At 41.7% G+C, this 26,312-nt stretch overlaps 1 pseudogene; it reads left to right on the top strand.

Moving 5' to 3' along the window:
- The first annotated feature begins 914 nt into the window (after positions 1-914).
- On the top strand, positions 915-12,446 carry LOC109571664 (Y-box-binding protein 1 pseudogene; annotated as a pseudogene).
- The last annotated feature ends 13,866 nt before the right edge of the window (positions 12,447-26,312 follow it).

The following is a 26,312-nucleotide window of genomic DNA, read 5'->3' as shown; positions in this document are numbered from 1 at the left end:
GCAGATTCTTTACTGCTGAGCCACCAGGGAAAGCCCAAAGGCACTGTGTGTGTGTGTGTGTGTGTGTGTGTGTGTAAGTTGCTCAGTCGTGTCCGACTCTTGCGACCCCATGGACTATAGCCTGCCTGGCTCCTCTGTCCATGGAATTCTCCAGGCAAGAATACTGGCTGCTGCTGCTGCTAAGTCGTGTCAGTCGTGTCTGACTCTTGCAACCCCATGGACTGTAGCCTGCCTGGCTCCTCTGTCCATGGAATTCTCCAGGCAAGAATACTGGAGTGGGTTGCCATTCCCTTCTCCAGAAGATCTTCCTGACCCAGGGATTGAACCCAGGTCCCCCATACTGCAGGCAGATTCTTTACCGTCTGAGCCACCAGCAATCCTCTAACGCACCATGTGCTGTGCTGTGCTTAGTCCCTCAGTCATATCCGACTCTTTGCAACCCCATAGACTGTAGCTGGGCAGGCTCCCCTGTCCACAGGGATTCTCCAGGCAAGAATACTGAAGTGGGTTCCAGGACACCATACCATTCCCCAAGTAAGAAGAATTAACCAATTGCTCTCCTATTCAGAGCCATAAAGAGAAGAGGTGAACTAGATAGAAAACAACTCTTTAGAAGGATTATTTACCCTGAAATGCATGCTAACTGGTGTTATGACTATATGCTGTGGTGTGATGAAAATGAGACAGGGACCCCTCCATTCAGAAAGGGAGCTTGTGAAGAAGGATGAAAAATCTTTTCCCCTTCTCGAAAGACACATCTGATCTTAGTTAATGTTTTTGCTCTTTCTCCTGAAATAATACAGGCAGACATATCTGTACTGGCTTCTGGAGGACAAGTAGGAACTAATTAGTCCAGGTAAAAACAAAAGAAAGGCAGAAAAATATTCCATGTAGAACCATATAGAAAGAAGAGCATGTTCAAAAAGCTGGATGATTACGAAAGTGTGATGACACTGCAGAGAATGCAATTTTTCCACCTACTTACGGAACTGGAGGCAGGTAAGAGGCGATATCCAATGAAAAACTATTAAACAGACTTATTATATACAGACATTGAACTTTATACTAAAGAAAAGGAGAGGTACAGAAAATTAATGCACATTTGTATTTTATAATCATCTCTGTGTCTGCAACATGGAAAGTGGATTTGGGGAGGGAGGAATAAATGCTAGAAAAGACCAGTGTTCTTTGCAGGAGAGGATGTTAGCCATACCAAAGCTGATATAGAATGAATGGGGAAAAAAAGTAAACAGAGACATTTTGGAGGTAGAATTGATAAGAGTTGGAGATTATTGAACATGAGCTTAATAGAAAGAAAGGATCAAAGGAAACTTCAAATTTCTGACTTAAGCTGATGGACAGAGGAGGCAAAAAGTGACAATCAAAGGAGGATGCTCTAGTGATTTCTAGATAAGTTGAATCTGATCTGTTTGTGAGACACTCAAATGGATATATAAAGCTAGCAACTCAATGTGGGACCAAGGCTGTGTGTGTGTATGTGTGCATGTGTGCATGTGTGCATGTGAGTGTGTATACATGAGTAACAGAGAAACAGAGTAGCCCACCCCCCTTAATGTCCCAGCCATATCTAGATTTGTTTAACAGTCTTTTGGGTGTCAGGAGCTTTCCAGGTAGCTCAGTGGTAAAGAATCCTCTTGCCAAGGCAGGAGATATGGATTAAACCCCTGGGTTGGGAAGATCCTCTGGAGGAGGAAATGGCAACCCGCTGCAGTATTCTTGCCTGGGAAATCCCATGGACAGAGAAAACTGGCACACTACAGTCCATGGGGTTGCAAAAGAGTTGGACATGACTTAGCGACTACCAACAACAAATGTGGGTCTCAATGGTACAAAATCACTCAGCAGTTATAAGATGGTGTGGTACATTAGAGAGAACGAGTCTTTCAAGTCAGGTACACCTTAGCTTTTATCTCAACTCCACTACTTACTTGCTACAAAGATATGAGGCAAGTTATTATATTTGAGCCCACTCCCCCTCCATCAAAAATGGAACTGCTGATCCCACTTTACAGGCTTAAGTGAGATTATATATGTAGAAGCATTTGGCACACAGTAGACCCTCAGTTGGAGAAGGCAATGGCAACCCACTCCAGTACTCTTGCCTGGAAAATCCCATGGACGGAGGAGCCTGGTAGGCTGAAGTCCACGGGGTCGCTAAGAGTCCGGCACGACTGAGCAACTTCACTTTCACTTTTCACTTTCATGCATTGGAGAAGGAAATGGCAACCTACTCCAGTATTCTTGCCTGGAGAACCCCAGGGACAGAGGAGTCTGGTGGGCTGCCATCTATGGGGTCGCACAGAGTCGGACACGACTGAAGTGACTTAGCAGCAGCAGCAGCAGACCCTCAGTTATTCTTTATTTTCTTAACTCAGTTTCTAGCGGTCTTGGCATTCTCTCCCTCCACCTCCCTCTTTTTTTTTCCAGTACCTCCTGACTCCAGTTTCCACTTTAACTCATACTGTTAATATAAAGCATTATTTCAATTACCTGATAAAGAAAAAATTCTGCCCCCGTGCCCCCATCTTCCCTCTGTACTGTCTGGCCCTGCATGTGTTTGTAATCCTCTCCTGGCCTTGTCTACATCTAATTTACTTCCTTTCGGTTGAATGTTATCACAAGACAAAAATTGTTCTCACTTCGTGTTTACTGCAAATAGATAACCATTATCTCCAATGGGCCTGCTTGGTTCTATCTTAGGTGGTTCACATTCTGCAACTTGTTAATTATTTCATTTTATTTCTCTACATCAGGTTGGTTCCTTTCTGCATTGATACTCAGATAAAGAGATGAAAACAAGTTTGTACTTTCATATGCCTTTTCAAACCGATTACCACTGGAAACAAACTGAGGCCCTTAAAATTTGTTTTGATTGTAAAGTTCAATGATCGCCATCAAAATTCTCTGACTGGCAAAGACAAAGACTTTCAGATTCCCCTTTACAGGGAAGTGAGTTAATTTCAGTGAGGGATCTCAGTCAAGTGAACCAAGGCTTGGTCAGTTCCAGAACACAGGGCTCCTTCATATGAGGGGTTATCTAGGGCAGCAGCCAGAGCATGAGGGATCAAAGGGCAAGGTTCAGGCAAATCCAGGAAAGAGAACAGTGGCCAGAGAAGAGAAAGCAGTTGCCTTATTCAAGGAAAGGCATTAGAATGAGAAAAGAAAGGAAATCAGTACTCTGGAATTTGGTAAACATAAGATAGATGGCAATGGCACCCCACTCCAGTACTCTTGCCTGGAAAATCCCATGGACGGAGGAGCCTGGAAGGCTGCAGTCCAAGGGGGTCACTGAGTGTCGGGCACGACTGAGCGACTTCACTTTCACTTTTCACTTTCATGCACTGGAGAAGGAAATGGCAACCCACTCCAGTGTTCTTGCCTGGAGAATCCCAGGGACGGCGGAGCCTGGTGGGCTGCCGTCTATGGGGTCGCACAGAGTCGGACACGACTGAAGTGACTTAGCAGCAGCAAGATAGATGGAGAGGATTTAGGTCACAAACAGTGAGCAAGGGAAAGTGTATTTAAAGTACCCTCTTCAGGGATGATGGTTAAATATCTGACCCCACTCCTAAGCATGTATCTGGAGAAAACCATAATTTGATATGTGCACCCTGTAATCACAGCAGCACTGTTTACAATAGCCATGACATGGAAGCAGTGTCCATTGACAGATGAATGGATGGAGATATAATACATATATACAATTGAATATTACTCAGCCATAAAAAGGAATGAAATAATGCCATTTGCAGCAACATGAATGGACCTAGAGATTACCATACCAAGTGAAGTCAGAGAAAAATCATACGATATCATATGATATCACTTATACGTGAAATCTAAAAAGGTGATACAAATTACTTTATTTACAAAACAGAAACAGACTCACAGACTTGAAAAACAAACTTATGGTTACCAAAGGGGAAAGGTGAGGGGGGTAGGGGTAAATTAGGAGGTTGGGATTAACATATATACCCTGCTATATATAAAATAATCAACAAGGACCTACTGAACAGCATAGGGAACTCTACTCAATAATAGCCTGCACAGGAAAAGAATCTGAAAAATAATGGATATATATATATATATATATATATATATATGGACGGAGGAGCCTGCTGGGCTGCAGTCCATGGGGTCACTAAGAGTCAGACTCGACTGAGCGACTTCACTTTCATGCCTTGGAGAAGGAAATGGCAACCCATTCCAGTGTTCTTGCCTGGAGAATCCCAGGGACGGGGAGCCTGGTGGGCTGCTGTCTATGGGGTCACACAGAGTCGGACACAACTGAAGTGACTTAGCAGCAGCAGCAGCATATATATATATAACTGAACCACTTTGCTGTACATCTGAAACTAATACAACATTGTAAATCAACTATATCCCAATATAAAATTAAATTAAAAATAAATAAATTACCCCCTTCAGGGATGATGGTCAAATATCTGAAAATAATATAACTCAAACTGAAGCAGATAAAGGCAGGTCCTTTTTTCTCATCCTGATTGTGACTTTTTGATTCTGTTGACCTGAAATAAATAGACTGCCTGATACGTCTCTGAAGATGGGTTTATTCATGATCAGCAGAGAATTGCAATTCAGGGTCTGCAACCATGGCAAGCCTCAGGCAAGGCCCCCCACAGCAAGAAAAGGAAAACATTTTTATAGAGAGGAAAAAGAAGCTGGGAGGGTCATAACAAACAAAGTCCATGGCTGTTCATTGGCTGAGTCCTTGCCAGGAAAGAAGAGGAGGTGTTCTCCTTCCTGCTGGGCTTGGCTCACCTCACAGGGTAAACTCTCCCCCTGCTGATCTCCCAACTCTAATCGAGGTTTCTGTTTATTAACTTTTTACAATTTCCATCCAAGAAAATTATACAAGAGCCTATAGAAGATTGCCCCAATAAAAAGCCTGCACTTTATCCATACCTGCCTCACACTTCACTTTACTCTCACATCTTCTCAACTCTCCACTTCTGTTTCTACCTCCAGCCCCCACAATATGGACCTAAACCATTCAGTTTCTTCTTTGCTTTGTTTTGATTACTCTGTGCACATGTGTGTGTGTGTATGCACGTGCACGTTTCTGGGCACACTAAGTTGCTTCTGTCGTGTCCAACTCTGTGCAACCCTATGGACTGTAGCCCACCAGGCTCCTCTGTCCATGGAATTCTCCAGGCAAGAATACTGGAATGGGTTGCCAAGCCCTCCTCCAGGGGATCTTCCCAACCCAGGGATCAAACGCACATTTCTTATATCTCCTGCATTGGCAAGTGGGTACCACTAGTGCCACCTGGGAAGCCCCTTGACCACATATCCAACTAAAAATTTCATCTATTCCTCTCCTCAGTTATATATCCCATACATCTCTCTGCCGATAAGAGGTCTGAAAGGAAATATAAAGAAGAAACTCCTCCTCTTCCTCTTCCTGCTCCTCCTCTTCCTCCTTAACCTTGTGAATCAGCTCTGAAAAATAGAACTGAGAAGAAAGGGAACCTGCTTTTTCTGAGCGCCATATAAGTGCCCAGCACTTAAACACTTGACAGGCCTTATCCTTTTAAATCCCCACTATGTTTCAATTTCACAGTTGGGAAAGCTGAAATTCCTTAAAATAACAAAGCTGGTAGATGGAAGAGCTAGGATTTAGACACTAGTGATTCTAACTCCAAACACAATTTTTAACAAGTCCTAATTTATAATTGCACTTTGATGGCACAATATGAATCATCTCTCCACAACGTCTTCCATCACCCAGCTATTTCTTCCTTTGCTCAGTGTCTTTCTGACCCACCACAGGCACAAAGTGAACCAGGGAATCACTCTAGAAAGCAAATATTGGGTTGGCCAAAAATTTTGTCCAGGCTTTCTCATTACACCTTATGGGAAAACCTAAACAAGGTTTTAGGCCAACCGAGTACGTCCAAACCTCTTCATTCAGAACTCTGGGGCTCTGGTATGCTTTGCTTTTCTTGTGCATTCATTGAAATATAAAGTATTTTGTGATATGAATTCAGGAGTGGCATTTAGAGACCTAAAACCTGATACTTGGCTTTAAAATCCTATCCTGAGATAAATATCCTTCTTGTATGCCAAGAGGAAAAAAAATCAAGATGAAAAAGCAATGCATTTAATAATAATCCCAATGAACAGTAATGAAAGGAGCTGTGTGGCTGGGTTGATGCCAAGTCACCTCTGCCCTGTCTGACGCCGATCCACCACTTCTGTCTTCGGCTGTTTATTCAGTCCAAGGGCCTCACTCCCTGCTTGATATGCATCCCATGGGTTGCCAGGGCCAGATATCCTGAAATAAACCATCAAATGGACTCCAGGCAAACTTCTTGTTCCTGTTATGAATTTTGAGAAGTACAGAGAACCATCTGCAGACCAGAGTGTAGTCCTTTTAGGCATACTGAGGAAAGGTCAGCTTCCCTCTTCTGGAGGATGTATCTCCCCTAGTCCAGGAGCAAAGAGCAGAGGTGACACCTTCTGTGTTTATAATCTTGTTTGCAGCCTGGTTCAGAAAAAAGATCGTAGACTTTGTAGTCAGAAAGTCATGGGTTTAAGTCTGATCTCTGCCACCTATTCTATCTGCAACCTTATAATACATGTAACCTAAATATGTATACATCACACATAATATAATGACATGTGTCCACCATTAGGGGCTTCCCAGGTGGCGCTAGTGGTGAAGAATCCACCTGCCAATGAGCGAGACGTAAGAGCTGCAGGTTTGATTCCTGAGTCAGAAAGATACTCTGGAGGAGAACATGGCAACCCACTCCAGTATTCTTGCTTGGAGAATCCCATGGACAGAGGAGCCTGGTGGGCTACAGTCCATAGGGTTGCAAAGAGTCAGACACAAGTGAAGTGACCTAGCATGCACGCACATCCACTATTAGAGTATCATACAGATAGTTTCATGGCCCTAAAAATCCTCTGTGCTCTGTCTGTTCATCCCTCTCCCCTCACCCAATCCTGTCAACAAGCGATCTTTTTACTGTCTTCATTGTTATGCCCTGTCCATAATGTCATATAGTTTGTAGCCTTTTCAGATTGGCTTCTTTCATTTAGTAATATGCACTTAAGTTTCTTCCATACCTTTCATGGCTTGACAGCCTTTTGTTTTTAGCATCGAATCTACTGTTCACAGTGGTGAACATTTTTTAAACAGAAAAATCCAACTGAGATTTACTGCTTCAGAGTTTTTCCACATATTTTAACCTGGTCCTCAGGGTGATTCTGATGCACATCTGGGTCTGATAATTGTAAATATTTCTCCTGGATTTAAAAAGCATATACATTATAGCCAGACAAAACTATAATTTGAAAATATACATGCACCCCTATGTTCATAGCAGCACCATTTCCAATAACCATAAATAGAAACAACTTAATGTCCATCGATAGATGAATAGATAAAGAAGATGTGATAGATCGGTAGACAGACAATAGAGTGTTACTGAGTCCTAAAAAAGAACGAAATCATGACATTTGCAGCTACATGGAAGACCTAAAGATTACCATACTAAGCAAAGCAAGTCAGAAAGACAAAGATAAATATCATATGATATCATTTATAAGTGGAATTTAAAATAAAACGCAAATTAACTTATCTATGAAACAGAAACAGACTCATCAACATAGAGAAAAGACTTGCAGTTGTCAAGGGGAAGGGGGCTAAGGGAGGGCTGGACTGGGAGTTTGAGACTAGTGAATGGAAACTATTACATACAGGATGGATAAACAACAAGGTCCCACTATATAACACAGCAGAACTATATTCAACATCCTGTAATAAACCATAATAAACAAGAAAAATAAAAGGCACATGTATTAACGCTCCCTAGATTTAAGATTCTTTTCCTTTGAGGGAAAAATGTTTATTTCCTCTAAGATGGGCAAGTCTATGCTCCATCCCAGTCGGTCAATGAGCCCTAGGACAAGAGAGAATACAGGAGAATCTAGACAGGATGGGTTCTTCTCTAATAAAGTAAGTTTTGCCTTTAGCTCTTGATCAGTTGGGAGGGAGGGAGGAAGAAGAGAAAAGGGCAATTTGTCAAGACAAAGTGGTAGAAAACAGGAAAAGTGCTAAAATTCTGACATCCTAATTTTTGCCACATGATAGGCACTCTGAAGAAATTGTCTCTTTAACTTTATTTCTATAGGAGGTAATATTTACCCATTTAAAAGGAAACTAAAAGCAGAAACTTTAACATTTGCAGATGAGAGAATGGGGATTCAATCTAATGTCTGCCTGTCTTCTTGTACATTTATTATTTTACCCATTCCAGATCTAGATCATATGATTTTTGAGTAAAAGGACCAACGGGTCCATTTTAAGCCTGCTGCTTGACAGACACAAAGTACACAATAAATATTTATGAAATACGTCCTAATGAATAGTTGTTCACAGGAGCATGCCTCCTCCTTTTGCCAGATTCACTCCAATAGAAAATGCAGAAAGATTAGTTAGTATTTCTGATGGGCCAGTGGTTAAGACGTTGTGCACCTAATGCAGGGGGCTTGGATTCAACCCCTAATCAGGGAACTAACTCCCACAGGCCACAACTAAAGATTCTGCATGCCACGATTAAAAAACAAAAATCCCACATGCCACAACGAAGATCAAAGATACCACATTCTGCAACTAAGACTTGGTACAGCCAAATAAATAAATAAAAATATATTGTTATGACCCAGGAATCCCACTACTGGGCAAATACGCTGAGGAAACCAGAAATGAAGAGGACGCATGTGCCCCCGCGTTCACTGCAGCACAATTCCAATAGCTAGGACAGGGAAGCAACCCGAATGTCCATCAGCAGATGAATGGATAAGGAATTGTGTACATACACACAATGCAATATTACTCAGCTATAAAAAGGAACGCACTTGAGTCAGTTCTAATGAGGTGGATGAACCTAGAGTCTATTATACAGAGTGAAGTAAGTCAGAAAGAGAAAGACAAATATCATATATCAATGCATACATATGGAATCTAGAAAGATGGTACTGATGATCCTAAGTACAGGACAACAAAGGAGAAACAGACACAAAGAACAGACTTTTGGACTCAGTGGAAGAAGGAGAGGGTAGGATGATTTGAGAGAATAGCATTGAAACATATACCTCACCATATGTAAAATAGATAGCCTTTGGAAGTTTGAATCACGTCACAGGGCAACCAAAGCCTGTACTTGATGACAACCTGGAGGAACAGGGTGGGGAAAGAGGTGGGAGGGGGGTAAAGGATGGAGGTAGATTAAAATGTATGCCTATGGCTGATTTGTGTTGATATATTGCGGACACCATCACAGTATTGTGGAGTAATTATCTTCCAATTAAAATAATAAATTTTTAAAAAATAAACTGTAAAACTATATATTTTTTAAAACAAAATCTAAAAAAATATTTCTGATATTTTATGTAATTCACTTTCTGATATTTTTTGATAGCATAGGCCCTAGACAGAGATATGTCTTAATGCTGTTGATGATTCAGAAAAGCCTGTTAAACCTCAGACTCATAATCACAGGAGGCAATAGTGGTTCATTTTCTAAGCTCGACCTGACACACCTTTTGATCAAGGAGAGCCAGGGTAATGGTACCTATGATTTATCACCCTTCCAGAAGAGCCACAGATCCCATTCTACTATGCCTCGAACACATTTATAGCTTCTTTAGACTAAGCATCAATTCCCTCAATGTTAAAAAACAGTAGACAATAAATAAAGACAAGAGTTTGCTTCTAAATATATGGAGGGTGTTTCCTTATAAATCCCCTCCGAGAGCTCCTAATGACTTATAGCTCATATTGTAGTCATAGAATGAGCTGCATTTGCCCCTGGGCCTTCTCAGGCTAGTAACACATTAGACATTTGGGATGTGCATTAATTCTCTCATACCATTCACTGCTTTATATTCCATAGAGCTAGCAGCTCAGTGCTAATGAGGTCAAAGTCCCAGGTTTGATTTCTCATGGGTACAAATGATTATCCCTCTCTTGTTTAGACATATAAGTATCACTGAAGCTTGCCAGCTCTGACTATGTTTTCTTCATGGACAAATTCTTCTAGAGAAAAGAGGGTCATTTCAACCTCTGGGTCTCAACATTCTACTCTATGAGAATAATAATAATAATAGATCCTTGCAGGTTCAATCCTTGGGTTGGGAAGATCACCTGGAGAAAGAAATGCCAACCCACTCCAGTAATCTTGCCTGGAAAATTCCATGGACAGAGGAGGCTGGCAGGCTACAGTCCACAGGGTTGCAAGAGTAGGACACAACTGAGCACGCATGAGAGACATATTTTATAATGTCCAAAGAAGTATCCAAGAAGATGCTGTATACATGTGTGCTTAATAAACATTATAGAAATAAAGGATAGGGGAAGGAAGAAAAGAGGGAGGAAGGGAGAAAGGGGAAGGGGGGGAAGAAAAGCCTTGGTAAGGTGGTATTAATAGAGTATCACTATGGCCTTTCATTGTTTATTCCTATCTAATGTATATCTTCTATTTTTTAATAATAGCAACCCAATATTTTTCTCAAGGAGCTAACTTTTTTCCACTTTGTGTTTATGTGCCTGGCACATGTCCTAGATCTAGAGGTGAAACCATACATATCACCATACATATCACAGGTCTCACCAATCCACTTAGTTCCATCTTTTGGACACAGTGATTACTGCAGGATTGAAATAGGCTTACATCAATTCAAAGCCAATTTCAAAGCAACTGGACAAGGGGTTTTCTCCAGAGACTTAGAAAGTGAAAAAGTGAGTCAGCATTCTCTTGGAACCATCTTGAATTGAGAGCTTGCCTGGAAATGAGAACAAAACATAACTGCAGAATCTAGAGATGTAGAGAACTCATTCCCAATGATGTTGTTTGAGCACCTGGATCTAGCTATACCCAAAGCTAATATTTTAAATTGTCAGCCCACAAACTTTCCTTTTTATTCAAAGCAGCTTAGAGTTGGGTTTCTATCACTGAGACTAGAAGAATCCTAATTAACACGGTTACAGAAAATAGGAAAGAGGTTAAAATACCTTAGCTCGCCACTGCATATCTTTCAGCCTATGCACAGGAAAAGAAGAACAAAAGTTACACAGAGAACACATTCAAATCTTGACTCTACTACTAGTCTTCTAACTGGGTTTAAACAAATTATTTAGTCTTTCAGAGCCTTGTCTTTGTATATGTAAAATGGAGAGACAGCTAACAGCCATGTGGAATTACATAGAGAATTAAATAAAATGAAATACATTAAGAGGGTAGCACACTGTATGCACTCCATACACTACCTTCTACATCACTAATTACCTTCTAGAAACCCAGAGATGAGAGGGGATTAGACAAGTTCTCAGGGATTGTGTTCTTGATGCTATCAGCTCACATAGAGTTTCAAGTTCAGTTTTCCATTCACTTGAGTTCCATTGCAGCGTGACTGACCAGATTACTCTCTCCAACCCCCTGTGGTTATTGTTTCATTCTCAATAAAACCCACAATCCTTTCATCAGTGTCTTTTATTTAATGGGGTGAGGGTGGGAGTCTGCCACAGAGAAAATATCTCAGGAAGTTGGAAGTGTGGTAAGATGGAAAAAAGAAATCCTGTGTCTAGTCTCATTCTCTGGAGAGCTTTACAAAGGCATGATGAATGAAGGCAGGAGGGACGTGAAGGTTTTGCACGGAGGGGTTTGGGAATAGCCAAGCAGTTCAATGTAAGAGACGGATGTGGCTTCGTCGACAGGAATGACACCAAGGTCTTCCTTGGTGTATTTGTACACCAGACCGCCATAAAGAAGAAGAACCCCAGAAGCACCTTGGCAGGGTAGGAGATGGAGAAAGTATGGAGTATGACATTGTTGAAAAAAGAAAAGATGGGGTAGGCAGCACATGTTACAGGGGCTGGTGGAATTACAGTGCAGAGCGGTCAGCGCGGACCACAAGCAGGTAGGCGTGGTCCATGCAGGGTCCTCCACGCCATGAGCAGCAGAGTTACCAAGATAGTGAGAGTGGCAGAAATTGAGGGATGGAAGTGTGCTCCCGGTGTCCACCTTACCACATGCAGAGACCGCCTAGGTGGGGACCACAGTATTCCAAGCCTCCTGCACACTGAGCAGGGACAGAGGGAGCTGACAACCAGGATGCAGAAAAAGGTAAGCCCATGAGAAAGAATATATATATCAGGTTAGAGACCAAACTTCTGCAGGGCTCCTCCTTGTCAGACAGCCTAGAGAGGAAGGCAATAAAGAAGAGAAGGAAAACCCAGGACACCAGACCAAGGTCAATGGCCACCTCAATATGGATACTGCTGCAACTTCAACTACTGACGCAGACACCCAGAAAACCCTCAACCAAAGGACAACAAAGAGACAAATACAGTCCATCCACCCACTGAGAATTCATCCACTCCCAGGGCTGACTGAGTAGGGCAGTGCTAAGTCAATGCCAGCCTGTCACCACTGCAGTCATCCAGTTTAATCATCCAAGAAGAAGAAATGAACATGAGATTCCAGCAGTAAGAAATGAACAGAAGATAGGAGCTGAAGACCTTAACTGGTTACTTTTTGCCCATTGACCAAATGACTAGAACTATCTGCACTGTCCCTGCAGCATGGGGTTTTCATTTTTACCTAAAGACATCTCTTTTTGGTAATGACAAATGTGTTTGTTTTTTTGTTTGTTTGTTTGTTTGTTTGTTTTTGAAGCCTGGTTTTTCTCAATACAGCATTAAAGGTTTTAAATTGTTTCATATCTATGAAGCTGGGATTTTTAAGGACCTCATTTTTAAGTTGTAAATGAAAGTTTACAACTTGATTTTTTCAAAAAAAGTCAACAAACTGAAAACACCATCTTAATAAAGGTCTTAACTTGCAAAAGGATTTGTTTAAGTTAAAAAAAGAGAATAACATTACATTACCTGTCCTGGCTTACAGAGACCTATCCAATCAGTTCAGTTCAGTTCAGTTGCTCAATCGTGTCCGACTCTTTGCGACCCCATGAATTGCAGCACGCCAGGCCTCCCTGTCCATCACCAACTCCCGGAGTTCACCCAAACCTATGTCCATCAAGTCAGTGATGCCATCCAGCCATCTCATCCTCTGTCTTCCCCTTCTCTTCCTGCCCCCAATCCCTCCCAGCATCAGAGTCTTTTCCAAAGAGTCAACTCTTATCATGAGGTGACCAGAGTATTGGAGTTTCAGCTTTAGCATCAGTCCTATCCAATCTGGTCCTCTCTAATCTTTCTGATCCTATCTATTGCCACATTTCCACTCTGCTTCAGAAAGCATCCATAAAGCCTTGGCATTAATTGTCTCCTCTTACTGACATGCTCTTCCTCTAATCTTTGCAGGATTAGTTCCTTCTCGTCACTCAGTTCCCAGCCTGTTACCTTCTCAGGGAGGCTTTTCTTGACTAAACAGAGGCACCCAGCCACTCTGTTACATCATCCTATATTAATTATCACTGTGGTATCTATTATTTTTCATTTTTTCATGTTGTTTATATTTGTTTTCCTCCATTAGAAAGTAAGCTCTTTAAGGGCAGAGATTCTGTTTGTCATTCTTTGCTGTTTTTCTGTCATCAGAAACAGTGTCAGAAACAGAGTCGGTGCTCAATAAATGCTCATTAAGTAGCCATATGGGGCTTCCCAGGTGGTGCTTGTGGTAAAGAATCTTCCTGCCAATGCAGGAGACGTAAAAGATACGGGTTCAATCCCTGGATCAGAAAGATTTCCTGGAGAAGGGCATGGCAATCCACTCCAGTATTCTTGCCTGGAAAATGCCATAGGCAGGGGAGCCTTGCAGTCTACAGTCCATGGAGCTACAAAGAGTCGGACACGACTGAGCAACTGATCACAAGACAAGTTAGACATATTCATGCATAAATAAGTTGTAGAGAGAGGTCTTGTTCAACACATAGTGATTCCTCTTGGCATTCAAGGCCCCCACTGTCTCCAAAGAGCTCAACATCTCCACCCAAATATTACATCTTGGCATGTCAATGAAAAGCTCAATGGTCAGTAGGATAGCCCAGACCTGAAGGAGCCGAGAATTTAGAGAACAAACATATCCCAGAGATAGACAGAAAAAACAAGAAGAACCCAGGTACAAGTAGTAACAGAAAGAAGGAAAAAGTGGAATCCAGGTAAACCAAGCAAGCACACACCGACATCCGTAGGTGCCAGGTACTTCACTATACCCTGGAAAGATAAGAGATGCGATAGTCCTCACCTGAAGTGCCCACATGGTCCCTGATGACTCTACCTGAGAGGCCCAGCAGGAAGGGGCATCATCTGGGTGACCCGACAGATGGGCTGAACAACCTGAGCAGAGTGGCCAGAGCTAAGAGAATTTCATCTTAGAGATGACAATCACCAGGCAAACAACATAGTCAGGGACCAAACCAGTGGCCCCCATTTCCCTACAACAGGAATAGGTTCATCTTTACCTGTATCGCTTACTGGGCTTCTGGATTCAGCACGGGATCCCATAGTCAAAAAGTGTTTGAAGCCACTGTGTATAAGGCAGATTGACATCTCGGGCTAGTTTAACAGCGAAAGAGTTTCACTACATTCCATTATTTAAAGACAATATTTGCTTGAAACCTCTTCCACTTCTGTCTTTAAGAAATAGGTAAATAGAAGCAATGCACCAACATTCTCATTTTCAAGTCCCCAGTGGGTTTCACTGTCACAATCACCTGGGTTATCAGGTTCCTACCTCAGCAATTGCTGGACAGGTGAGACCCGGAACATCCCACTCCAGTTGGAACAGAGCTGTCTCATTCTTCAGAACAGAAGAAGTGAAAGTGAAGTCACTCAGTCATGTCCGACTCTTTGTGACCCCATGGACTATAGCCTATCAGGTTCCTCCGTACATGGGATTTTCCAGGCAAGAATACTCAAGTGAGTTGCCATTTCCTTCTCCAGGCGATCTTCCCAACCCAGGGATTGAACCCAGGTCTCCTGCATTGTGGGCAAACGCTTTACTATCTGAGCCACCAGGAAAGTCCAACAAAAGCTGGTATTGATTTCTCTATGAGCAACAGTATTTAGCTCTTTTGCTTTCAGTCTGAGGGGCCCTGGAAGCTTCAGGTACTTTTCCTGGAAGAGAGTAGGCATCCTTTTTCTCCCTTGGCCTTGGGATGTTTGTTCCCCTGGTTTCTTAGATAGGCAACAGGAAGCAACTTTCATGAGCTGAAAGGCCAGACTACAAAAAAGCAGTAAGTCGGGTGTTTACAAATTTTTCACACTCTCACCTGCCGTCATGGGTTAGTCTTTACCAAGATGGCCATTCTGACTCACTAATTTTTTTACTGGAGTATAATTGCTTTACTGTGTTAGTTTCTGCTATACAGTGACATGAATCAGCTATATGCATAGATATATTCCCTCTCACCTGAACCTCCCTCCCTCTCATACTGCCCCTCTAGGTCATCACAGAGCACTGAGCAGACCTCCCTGTGTTACACAGCAGCTTCGCACCATCTATTTTATACATGGTAGTGTATTTATGACCAACCTAAGTGAAAGTGAAGTCGCTCAGTTGTGTCCGACTCTTTGCGACTCCATGGACTGTAGCCTACCAGGCTCCTCTGTCCATGGGATTTTCCAGGCAATAGTACTGGAGTGGATTGCCATTTCCTTCTCCAGGGGATCTTCCTGACCCAGGGATCGAACCCAGGTCTCCTGCATTGTAGACAGACGCTTTACCGTCTGAGCCACCATACATGGTAGTGTATTTATGACCAACCTAGACAGCATATTAAAAAGCAGAGACATTACTTTGCCAACAAAGGTTCATCTAGTCAAGGCTATGGTTTTTCCAGTAGTCATGTATGGATGTGAGAGTTGGACTATAAAGAAAGCTGAGTGCCAAAGACTTGACGCTTTTGAACTGTGGTGTTAGAGAAAACTCTTGAGTCCCTTGGACTGCAAGGAGATCCAACCAGTCCATCCTAAACGAAATCAGTCCTGAATGTTCATTGGAAGGACTGATGTTGAAGCTGAAACTCCGATACTTTGGCCACCTGATGTGAAGACCTGACTTATTTGAAAAGACCCTGATGCTGGGAAAGATTGAAGGTGAGAGGAGAAGGGGACAACAGAGGATGAGATGGTTGGATGGCATCACCAATTCAATGGACATGAGTTTGAGTAAACTCCAGGAGTTGGTGATGGATAGGGAGGCCTGGAGTGCTGTAGTCCATGGGGTCGCAAAGAGTTGGCCACGACTGACCGACTGAACTGAACTGAGTGTATTTATGTCAAACCTAATCTCCCAATTCATCCCACCACCCCTTCCCACTCTGTATCCACATATCCATTCTCTACGTCTGTGTTTCTGTTCCTTCCCTGCAAACAGATTCATCTGTACCATTTTCTAGATTCCACATATGTGTGTTAATATACAGTACTTGTTTTTTTCTTTCTGACTTACTTCACTCTGCATGGTCATGTAAACTGATAAATAAAATTCAGGGGGAGGGAGGGAATGGTAACTTCTAAGATATGTATAGGTTCCAAAGTTAACATAGGACATTCCGGTCCATTCTCTGAGATGGTCTTCCTAGCAGCTCTGTAACAGAGAGAAGGCAGGGATGAGAAAACTGACTAGTCTCCTAGGTCCTAGAGCTCTGGCTAACCTATTGTGCTTCTTTTCAGAAAAACTAGTTGGCTGTTCTTCCCCTGACATGAAGAGTAATTTGAACCAAACTGATGAAAACGATTGTTTCCTTTAATCAGAGCCATCTTTCACCCATATTTAGTAAAACTTAGGTGGAGAAAGACCCTGGCCTTGGTGTAAACCATGGTTAGCCCCAACAATTTATTTCCACCCCAAAGATTCTACCAGTTTTGCATCTGTCAATTTCTCCTGAAACAGAAATTACAAAAACAGTTTGCTCATAAGTAATATCATATGGTAAAAATAATAATAATGCTAAATCATTTGTTTAAGGTTTCCACACACCTCATGCTATACCACTCTTACAACAGAGTGACATAAATATTAGTACCTTATTTTACAAAAGAATAGATGAAGAAATTGAAGCGCACAAAATCAGTTAAATCACATGAGATGGCACTCGAAAGGAAGGACAGCTCTGCATGCAAGCAGTTTTACTGGCCTCTAAAATCTGTTCTCTTACTGCCCTCTTATAATGCATCTCAGGCACAGAGGTTGAGAAGGAAGTACCTGTGTGTGTCCAGAAAGGAAACTGTCCAATTCACCCTTCTTTCCACTAATATGTATTGAGTATCTGTTATATGCCAGATATTAGTCTACTCACTGGGGCCAAAAAGCACTGAAAAACAAAGTCTCCACCGTCCTGAAACTGACACCCCAGATGCAAACACTCCTGGCTTTTGAGCGATTATTATTCCTTGCCATCTACTCTCCCACAAAAAGAAAATAGGATCTCCTTATACACACATCACAAAATAAGAAATTTTACCTCTAGTCATAGTTAACTGTGAAGGCAGTGGCTCTCGGTCTTTGTATTCCAAGGTGCTGGTTAAATACCAGAATCACCACTCCATTCATGACTGTGACACAGACAAAGAGGCTGGATTTTCTATACAATTCCTGCATGCTAGCTGTATCTTAATTACTTTTTTGTTTCTCAAAGAAGCACAGCACTCTGCAAGAAAGTATTCTGTTATTGCAAGGTAACTATGAATCCTGAGGTAATTATTTGCGAACTTCAGCACTTAACTATGAACGGTCACAAATTACTCATGACCCACATCATAAATGAGGTAGATATTGAGATACTATATTCTGGGCCAAGGTTTTATCACCAGGATTCCTGTCTTGGAGAAAGGAGTAACTTACTAAATCATCATAAACCATATATATTTTATCATGGATCCATAAAGCCTATGTATTGGCTGTGGATCTGAAAATGTGTGTAGCTTTGGGGATCGTTTTTTAAAATTCATCAGCTTAGCACACAATAGCAGTCAACATGAAAGGTCAGAAATGGCCTTCCAAGTAGGCAGGGAGAGGAGGAAATCAGGAGATATGGAAAACCCTCCTACTAACTTTACAGATGGGATTCCCAGGTAGCTCAGTGGGTAAAGAAGATGCCTACAATAGAGGAGACGTAGGCAGACGTGAGTTTGATCCCCTGGTCAGGAATACCCCCTGGAGGAGGGCATGGCAACCCACTCCAGTATTCTTGCCTGGAGAATCCCAGGGACAGAGAAGTCTGGTGGGCTACAATCCACAGGGTCGCAAAGAGTTGGACACAACTGAAGCAACTTAGCACACACACATGCACACAACCTTACAGATAAGCCTTCGGCCAGTCTCATATATGGTTCATACCAGAAAGGGGCATGATAGCAACCACTAAGATTCACCAAGGCTGCATCTTTTTATTGTCACTGCTGCTGCTGCTGCTGCTAAGTCGCTTCAGTCGTGTCCGACTCTGTGCAACCCCATAGACGGCAGCTAGGATGTGGGAATCAAACATCTCGGGTGAGGTAAGAAAAGTGGTATTTTATAGGATTTACATGATATTTCCTCCACTACACAGCCTTAGAATCCACCCAAATGAGTCAGGCTCCCTGCAGGAAGCAGAATTGATCCTAGATCATTCAGATGAAGATATTTTAAATTAGGGACCAATTACAAGAGTACAGCCACAGTTAAAAAGTGAAAGTGAAGTCTCTCAGTCGTGTCCAACTCTTTTCCAACTCTTTGCAACCCCATGGACTGTAGCCTACCAGCCTCCTCTGTCCATGGGATTTTCCAGGCAAAGGTACTGGAGTGGGTTGCCATTTCCTTCTCTAGAAGATCTTCCCAACCCAAGGATCGAACCTGGGTCTCACACATTGCAGGCAGATGCATCACTATCTGAGCCACCAGGGAAGCCATAGTTAGGAAACAATCAAAGATGACGGGCAAGAAGAAATACTAATGTGGGAACTTCCCTGGCAGTCCAGTGGCTGAGACTCTGCATTCCCATTGCAGGGGGCCCGGATTCAATCCTTGGTCAGGAATCTTGATCCCACATGCTGCAACTAAAAAAAAAAAGTTCCTATATGCCACAACTAAAGATCCCACATGCCACAATGAAGATGGAAGATCCCATGTGCTGCAACTAAGACCTGGCACAGCCAAATAAATAAATACATTTTAAAAATAATAATAATGTGAAGAGATGACATTAATATCCCTAAAGCCAAAGTTAAGATGTTTCAGGAACCCAAGATGGAGATGGAGCCTTGCAGGAGAGTTCTCAGAGAAACTGGGGGGGGGGAGGGGGGCGGTGTCGTTCTTGCCTGAGACAGGAACCAAAGCAGGAAGAGGGTTTGGAGAGATATATGCCGACCTCTCTCTCTCTACACATTTCAGTATATTGCCACTGCATCTTACTGGTCAAATCCAACAATTAGCCTTCCAGCCAGGGAGTCTCAGTGAGGTACTCTGCAAGGGTCACTGTGCAAAGCACAGAAAAGAGCAGAAAAGGGAAAAGGATAGAACTGTGGGTACAAGTGAATAAAAGGGGTAAAGCTGACCCATCCTTCTAGCCCCATCTCAAGTCAACCTCCCGTATTTCCGTATCCCTTCCCTGATCCCCGGGTGTCTCTCATCTCCGCTGACCTCCTGGTCTCAGCAGCTGCTCTCTTCTCCCCAGCACTCTTGGACATAATGCTCCGTTTTTCTCAGACTCCTTCTCCCAGTCCTTCTTCAAATTCACAGTCTTTCCTCCTCCTCAGAGGCTCTTTAAACACCATTTCTCAGGGAGACTTCAGCAGACCCAACATTTCAGAGTCCTCCTCTAGAAAAGGTAGAGAAACATCACTCGAAATGAAATGAGAAGACATTGAATCTACAGGAGTCCTTTCTAGTATGTACTATGGAACTGCTGGCGGGGGTGAAATTCAGAGGGGCTGACTGCCTAAAAGCCGCAGTAGCTAAACTTCCTCATGAGGAGAGTCTCAGCACTGCCACCACCGCTCCCCTATTCAGCCTCTCCTGCAAGTACCTGATGAACAGATGCTCTCACACTTATCCAGCTGGGGCGAGGACTGGCTACATTAGCAGGCTGCTCAAACTTCTAAACCTAGCTGGGGACTGGGGATACCCGTTATGGACTGCTTTAATGTCCCCCACTCCTCCATTGTTAAAATATGTCACACATGCAGTGGTGTATTAGCATGCATCTTCCCTAGCCCCACACTGTCAGATTCAGCTTTGCTCATTCTCTGTCAAGACTGCATAGCTCTTAGCTCACTGCTGGGAACCTCCTAGGTAGATCTTCAAAAATTATACTGAATAAAAGAAAGGAATGAGCCCAGGATTTAGACAGACAAATGATACAGATAAAGACATAAATATACATATACATATATATAGATGCTAGATCAGAAAATACAGTTAGATTGCATTTTCATTCTGTGCCAATGAGACACCATTTACAATTTTGAGTTTGATACTAGGTGTCTTCATTTTAAGGAGACCTTCACTAATCAGAATACTCCTATAAAAATAGGAAGACTTTCAAAGTCCTGGAAGTCATCTGACAACCTTAGTGGTAGATATCTTGCTCACTCTAAATCTACTTCTTAAATGCCTTTTGCTTTCTAAATACTGTCAACTGCATTTGCACAGCAAGAGAGTTTTGCTTTTAACTGTGATAGGCACCTTACTTATTTGTATGTGTATACCATGCTTACTGGGCTTCCCCAGTGACTCAGCAGTAAAGAATTTGCCTGCAGTGCAGCAGCTGCAGAAGACACGAGTTCAATCCCTGGGTTGGGAACATCCCCTGGAGGAGGGCATGACAACCCACACCAGTATTATTGCCTGGAGAATTGCATGGATAGAGAAGCGTGGCAGGTTACAGTCCATAGGGTCACAAAGAGTTGGACACAAATGAAGTGACCTGGCATGCATGCACCATGCCTACTACTTTTATCCCAATCATAAGATTTTGAGATTGTGAAAGTTTGCACGAACTGCCAGGGGACAGTGAAAGACAATGAAATTTATGGTTTAAAACCAAAAGCCCACATTTTTACAAGTCTATTTAAAGAAGTTCAGCAACCAAAGTAATGCATATGCTCACCATAAATGTTTAGCTACAAACCAATACACTCTATTAAACACTTATCTTCCATAAATAAACTAAGCCCCCAAAAAGTAAAAATAAGGAGACAAGATAATGCCCAGAATTTCATCTTTTTCGAAAGAAAAGGCCACTTCCCAAACTAACTTTTAAGAAAGAAAAATATATTTTTTTATTTCAGAGGCATTTCCTACTTTTATGTTGGCAATATACATTTCAACAGCAAGTCTGCTTCTAAAAAAACGAGTTTATATTAATGCATCTTAAAAGCATGAAACTATAGCTCAGTCTAGATGACTAGCTGCAAACAAGAATGCAGATGGAAACACTGTTTTATGCTCTTTAAGCATCCTGCACTCTGAGGCATAAAAGTACTGGGAATGTCACACTGAAGACTATCCGTGCATGTCTTTTCTTCTTTCATTTTGGACTGCAGTTAAAGTCCATGCTAATATCATTTCCCATTTCCCAGAAAAGAAATTAAAAGTCAGAAACAATTTAAATTACTTGAATCCTCTCCCATGAGAGGAATTTGTATACCTCAGAAATGAATGTGGCTCTTTGATGGGGAATGCTTATTTGCTGTTGACAGCTTTTTAGTGAAAAAGATAGAAATCAGATTGAATTTCGACAGTGAGAAATTGAGAGCTTGTTCTGCCAGCAGGAGGCTGAGGCCTCTAATTTTACCTCTGCAAAACAAAGATGAACCAAGAATATAATCTACCTACTTTTCAAAAACAAAACATAAAAATTCTTCATGTAGCCTGCTTCAAAGTAAGAAAAATTGCACATAGGGTCGGCTCCGTTCTATCTATCTTGGTATTAATATAATAGCTGGACTGTATTCAAAACCAGATAGAGTAGATTCCAAATTCCATTATACTCTCTTTTCTGAACTTTTCATTTGAACAATGAACCCACAGTAACCCCATCAAACTTCCTTAAACCAAAGGTCTGACAATCCCTGAATACTAAAATATCTCTAACACACAAAATTAAATTCTATTCTACATGCAAAAAATCGATTGTCAAAAGTACTTTTTTGCAATAGTAGTGATATACAGATAGCCTTCATTAGACTCTAGTAAGCTCCTAATGATATATAATAAATCCAAACAGACAATACTTGTTTCATAATAGAAATAAAATTTGGCTTTAGTGAATCTGTCAGATTCTTCAAAAGCATTTGATTTTCTAACATTTGGGTCTGAGGCAAAGGCAGTGTTTATAAATTTCACATCCTAAATGAAGCCTGGTGGGGGGAACATTGTAACAGTTTTCTAACAGATTATGGTTGTGAAAGAGACCTTTGCTAATACAAATTTTTAGCATCTAGGATGTTTCTGATACCATGACCTTGTGTGTATTATCTGAGGAAGAAAACAAGGTAGGTGTTAGTACAAATTCAAAACAGGGTTTCACCAGGCAATACTCCTTGGGCTCTTCTTTGTCCTCTAAAAGAACAGGAAATAAAAACAATAACAACTATTTCTACTAGTACTATTACTACCAAGCTGCCATAGAGAAAAGCATGATGTTTCAGGGGATAAAATTAATCAAATACAAAAGTAAATACGAGGGATTTCCCTGGCAATCCAGTGGCTCACTGTTGTTCAGTCATTCAGTCTTGTCTGACTCTTTGCACACCAGGCTTCCCTGTCCTTCACCATCTCCCAAAGCTTGCTCAAACTCACGTCCATTGAGTCAGTGATGCCATCCAATCATCTTGTCCTCTGTCATCCCCTTCTCCTCCTGCCTTCAATCTTCCCCAGAACCAGGATCTTTTCTAATGAGTCAGCTCTTCGTATCAGATGGCCAAAATATTAGAGCTTCAGCTTCAGCCTCAGTCCTTGCAGTGAATATTCAGGATTGATTTCCTTTAGGATTGACTGGTTTGATTTCCTTGCAGTCCAAGTGACTCTCAAGAGTCTTCTCCAATACCACAATGGCTAAGACCCCACTTTCCCAATGTAGGGGGCCCAGGTTCAATCCAGGACTACACAACTATAGAAAAATGTAGAAGGAGGCTTTACCAATAGCTCTCCTCTTCACCCGCATTGCCCCTAAGGAACAGGTTAGTCTTAGTCCTTATGAGATGCTATATGGGAGACCTTCTGTTTATGTCAATGACCTCTTCCTAGATCCAGAGGTTCAGACCCTCCAGTCTTATACCATGGCCATTGGGCAATTCCAACAGGATATACGCTTGTGGGGTATGAACCAGGACCCAAAAGATTCTAAAGAGTCACCACTATATGCTCCAGGAGCTCAAGTCCTAATTAAAGTCTGGAAAGATGGGTCCCCAAAGGCTCAACTCCAGCCCACATGGAAGGGCCCCTATCCTGTAATACTTTCTACCCCCACAGCAGTCAAGGTACCAGGACATGACTCCTGGATTCACTACTCACGAGTCAAGCCATGGAAGAAAACAGAAGAGGACACTCAATACACCTGTGAGCCCCTGGGAGATCTCAGATACCTATTCAGAACTACCAATGATTGTCATTCTAATGAACACCCCCAAAATCTGGTTTCTGGAGATAAGATTTCTCAGGATAACTCTAAGGAGCCAACACAGCTCGACTGTACTCCAAAACAGACAGGAGATAGGTCTTCTGATTCCTGAACAAAGAGGGACTTGAGCCATCCTGGCCATGTGAATTTAAAATTGACCAATGTCCCTACTAGTCCTTGTTATGCTATATTGATGATGCTTATGCTTATTCCATGTACTGTCAATTGTCTAACCTGTTTTGTCTCTGCCCAGGTCAACCAGCTACAACATGCAGTGCCAGTTCAACAAAAATATAAAACTAAAGCTGACCACGGAAAATATCACACACCCTTGGACACCGCTATAAGGACTCTGAGGATTGAAACTAGCAAGAGGAGGAGGCCCAATACCCCTCGCCGTCCCAGTTCAGCAGGAAGTAGCCAGAAAGACCTCGACACCCCTATTCCCAAAGAATTGGGCCTCCCATCTCTTGAGGGGGGAATGTTAGGTAGGTAGAATAGGGAAAAGGAGTCCAAAATGGCGGTGGCTAAAAGACAAGGAAGGTCCGAGGACCAGAGTGAAGACTTCAGGCAGAACAAACAGAACAAACAGCACTCCTGGCTAAGCCCAATTTGCATAGGGCAGGCCCAGGTGGAGGAAAAAACATATAAAAGGAGGAGCCAAAGCGCTTTCTCTCAGACTCTCTGTCCCGGGTGCATGCGCACGCTCTCTCTCTCTCTCTCTCCCCCTCCCCACGCACTCCTCCACGCTCTTCTCTTCGAGTCTTGGATTCTCCTGCTATCTTCTAAATAAAATAGAGCTGTAACACTGGGAAAAAAAAGAAAGAAAGAAAGAAAAAGAAAAATGTAGATGTGATATTTGATAGAGACAAAAATATATAGATACAGAATATTTCTGTTTTCAGTTCAGTTCAGTCGCTCAGTCGTGTCTGACTCTTTGCGACCCCATGAATTGCAGCACACCAGGCCTCCCTGTCCATCACCAACTCCTGGAGTTCACCCAAACTCATGTCCATCAAGTCAGTGATACCATCCAGCCATCTCATCCTGTCGTCCTGTTCTCCTCCTGCCCCCAATCCCTCCCAGCATCAAAGTCTTTTCCGATGAGTCAACTCTTCACATGAGGTGGCCAAAGTATTGGAGTTTCAGCTTTAGCATCAGTCCTTCCAAAGAACACCCAGGACTGATCTCCTTTAGAATGGACTGGTTGGATCTCCTTGCAGTCCAAGGGACTCTCAGGAGTCTTCTCCAACACCACAGTTCAAAAGCATCAATTCTTCGGTGCTCAGCTTTCTTCACAGTCCAACTCTCACATCCATACATGACCACTGGAAAAACCATAGCCTTGACTAGACAGACTTTTGTTGGCAAAGTAATGTCTCTGTTTTTGAATATGCTATCTAGGTTAGTCATAACTTTCCTTCCAAGGAGTAAGCATCTTTTAATTTCATGGCTGCAATCACCATCTGTAGTGATTTTGGAGCCCAAAAAAATAAAGTCTGACACCGTTTCCCCATCTATTTCCCATGAAGTGATGGGACCAGATGCCATAATCTTAGTTTTAGGAAGCCTCAATCAATCATGTGTTTTCAACAAGTTTAAAAGAAATTAATTCCCTGCATATTTGAGCATCAACACTACATAACAATCTACCCATAAAAAATAATGAAGTCTAATTGAGCTTATTAGTCCAAAATTACTTTACTAAATTCTAAATTTTATTTAAAATAATATCGATACAAAAAAAGATCTGAGAGCTCATCCAGTTTAATTTGAGAATTGTACAGAAGAGAAAGTAAGTCCACTGAAAAGAACCAACAGATTTATATTTCTGGAACTTGGTTAGTTATCCTGAAAAAGCTCCTAAAAACAACCAGAAACACTAGCAAAAAAAATGGTAAACATCCTTTTAAAGTGTGTTGGTTAGCCAGAAAGAAAATGATCCCAGATGGAAATATGAGAATATAAGATGAAATAAAAAGCAATGAAAGGGTTTTTTTTTAAGGTGGATGAATCTAAATAAGTATTTATTAGGCAAAACAATAAATATAGTAATAAATTATGATATTTAATATACATTAAAAAGTGTAGAATAATAACAGTACGGGCAAGAGTTAAATCAATAAAGTGCGCTACAACCCTAGAATTTTTATTGAATTAGTAAAAGTACTAAACTGTATTACACTGAAACAAATTAAGGATGCATGTCTTAATGTCTTAATGCCTAGAGAAACCACCAAAAGAAAAGTGAAATAACAATTAATAAGTGATGGAAATGAAATAATAACTTCTAATGATTATTCAATAAAAGGCAAGAAATGAGAGAAAAAAAGAATATGACCAATGTGATAAACAGAGAACAAATACTAAGTCAGTTAATATAACAGTAAACATAAACAGACTAGACACTCTGCATAGGCACACACACACACATCCAACAACAGAGCAATGTACCTGCCAAGATTTGAATGCAGTTAAAGCTACTCTTAAACGCATGTGTTAGGAAAGAGAAATAACTAAGTATCACTTCAAAGAGAAAATCTTCCAAAATAAAAAATAGAAAATAAAATCCGGAGAAACGGGGAAAGAAGTAACAAAACAAGAGCAGAAAATAATCTGAAGACAAATATATCAAATAAGTCTACAAACTTGAAAATTTTTTGAAAAGATAAAAAAAAATTAACAGTTTCCTAACAAAA

Source organism: Bos indicus, chromosome 18, assembly GCF_029378745.1.
Source record: "Bos indicus isolate NIAB-ARS_2022 breed Sahiwal x Tharparkar chromosome 18, NIAB-ARS_B.indTharparkar_mat_pri_1.0, whole genome shotgun sequence".
NCBI classification, from domain to species: Eukaryota; Metazoa; Chordata; class Mammalia; order Artiodactyla; family Bovidae; genus Bos; species Bos indicus.
This window is presented reverse-complemented; position numbering and strand designations above follow the sequence as displayed.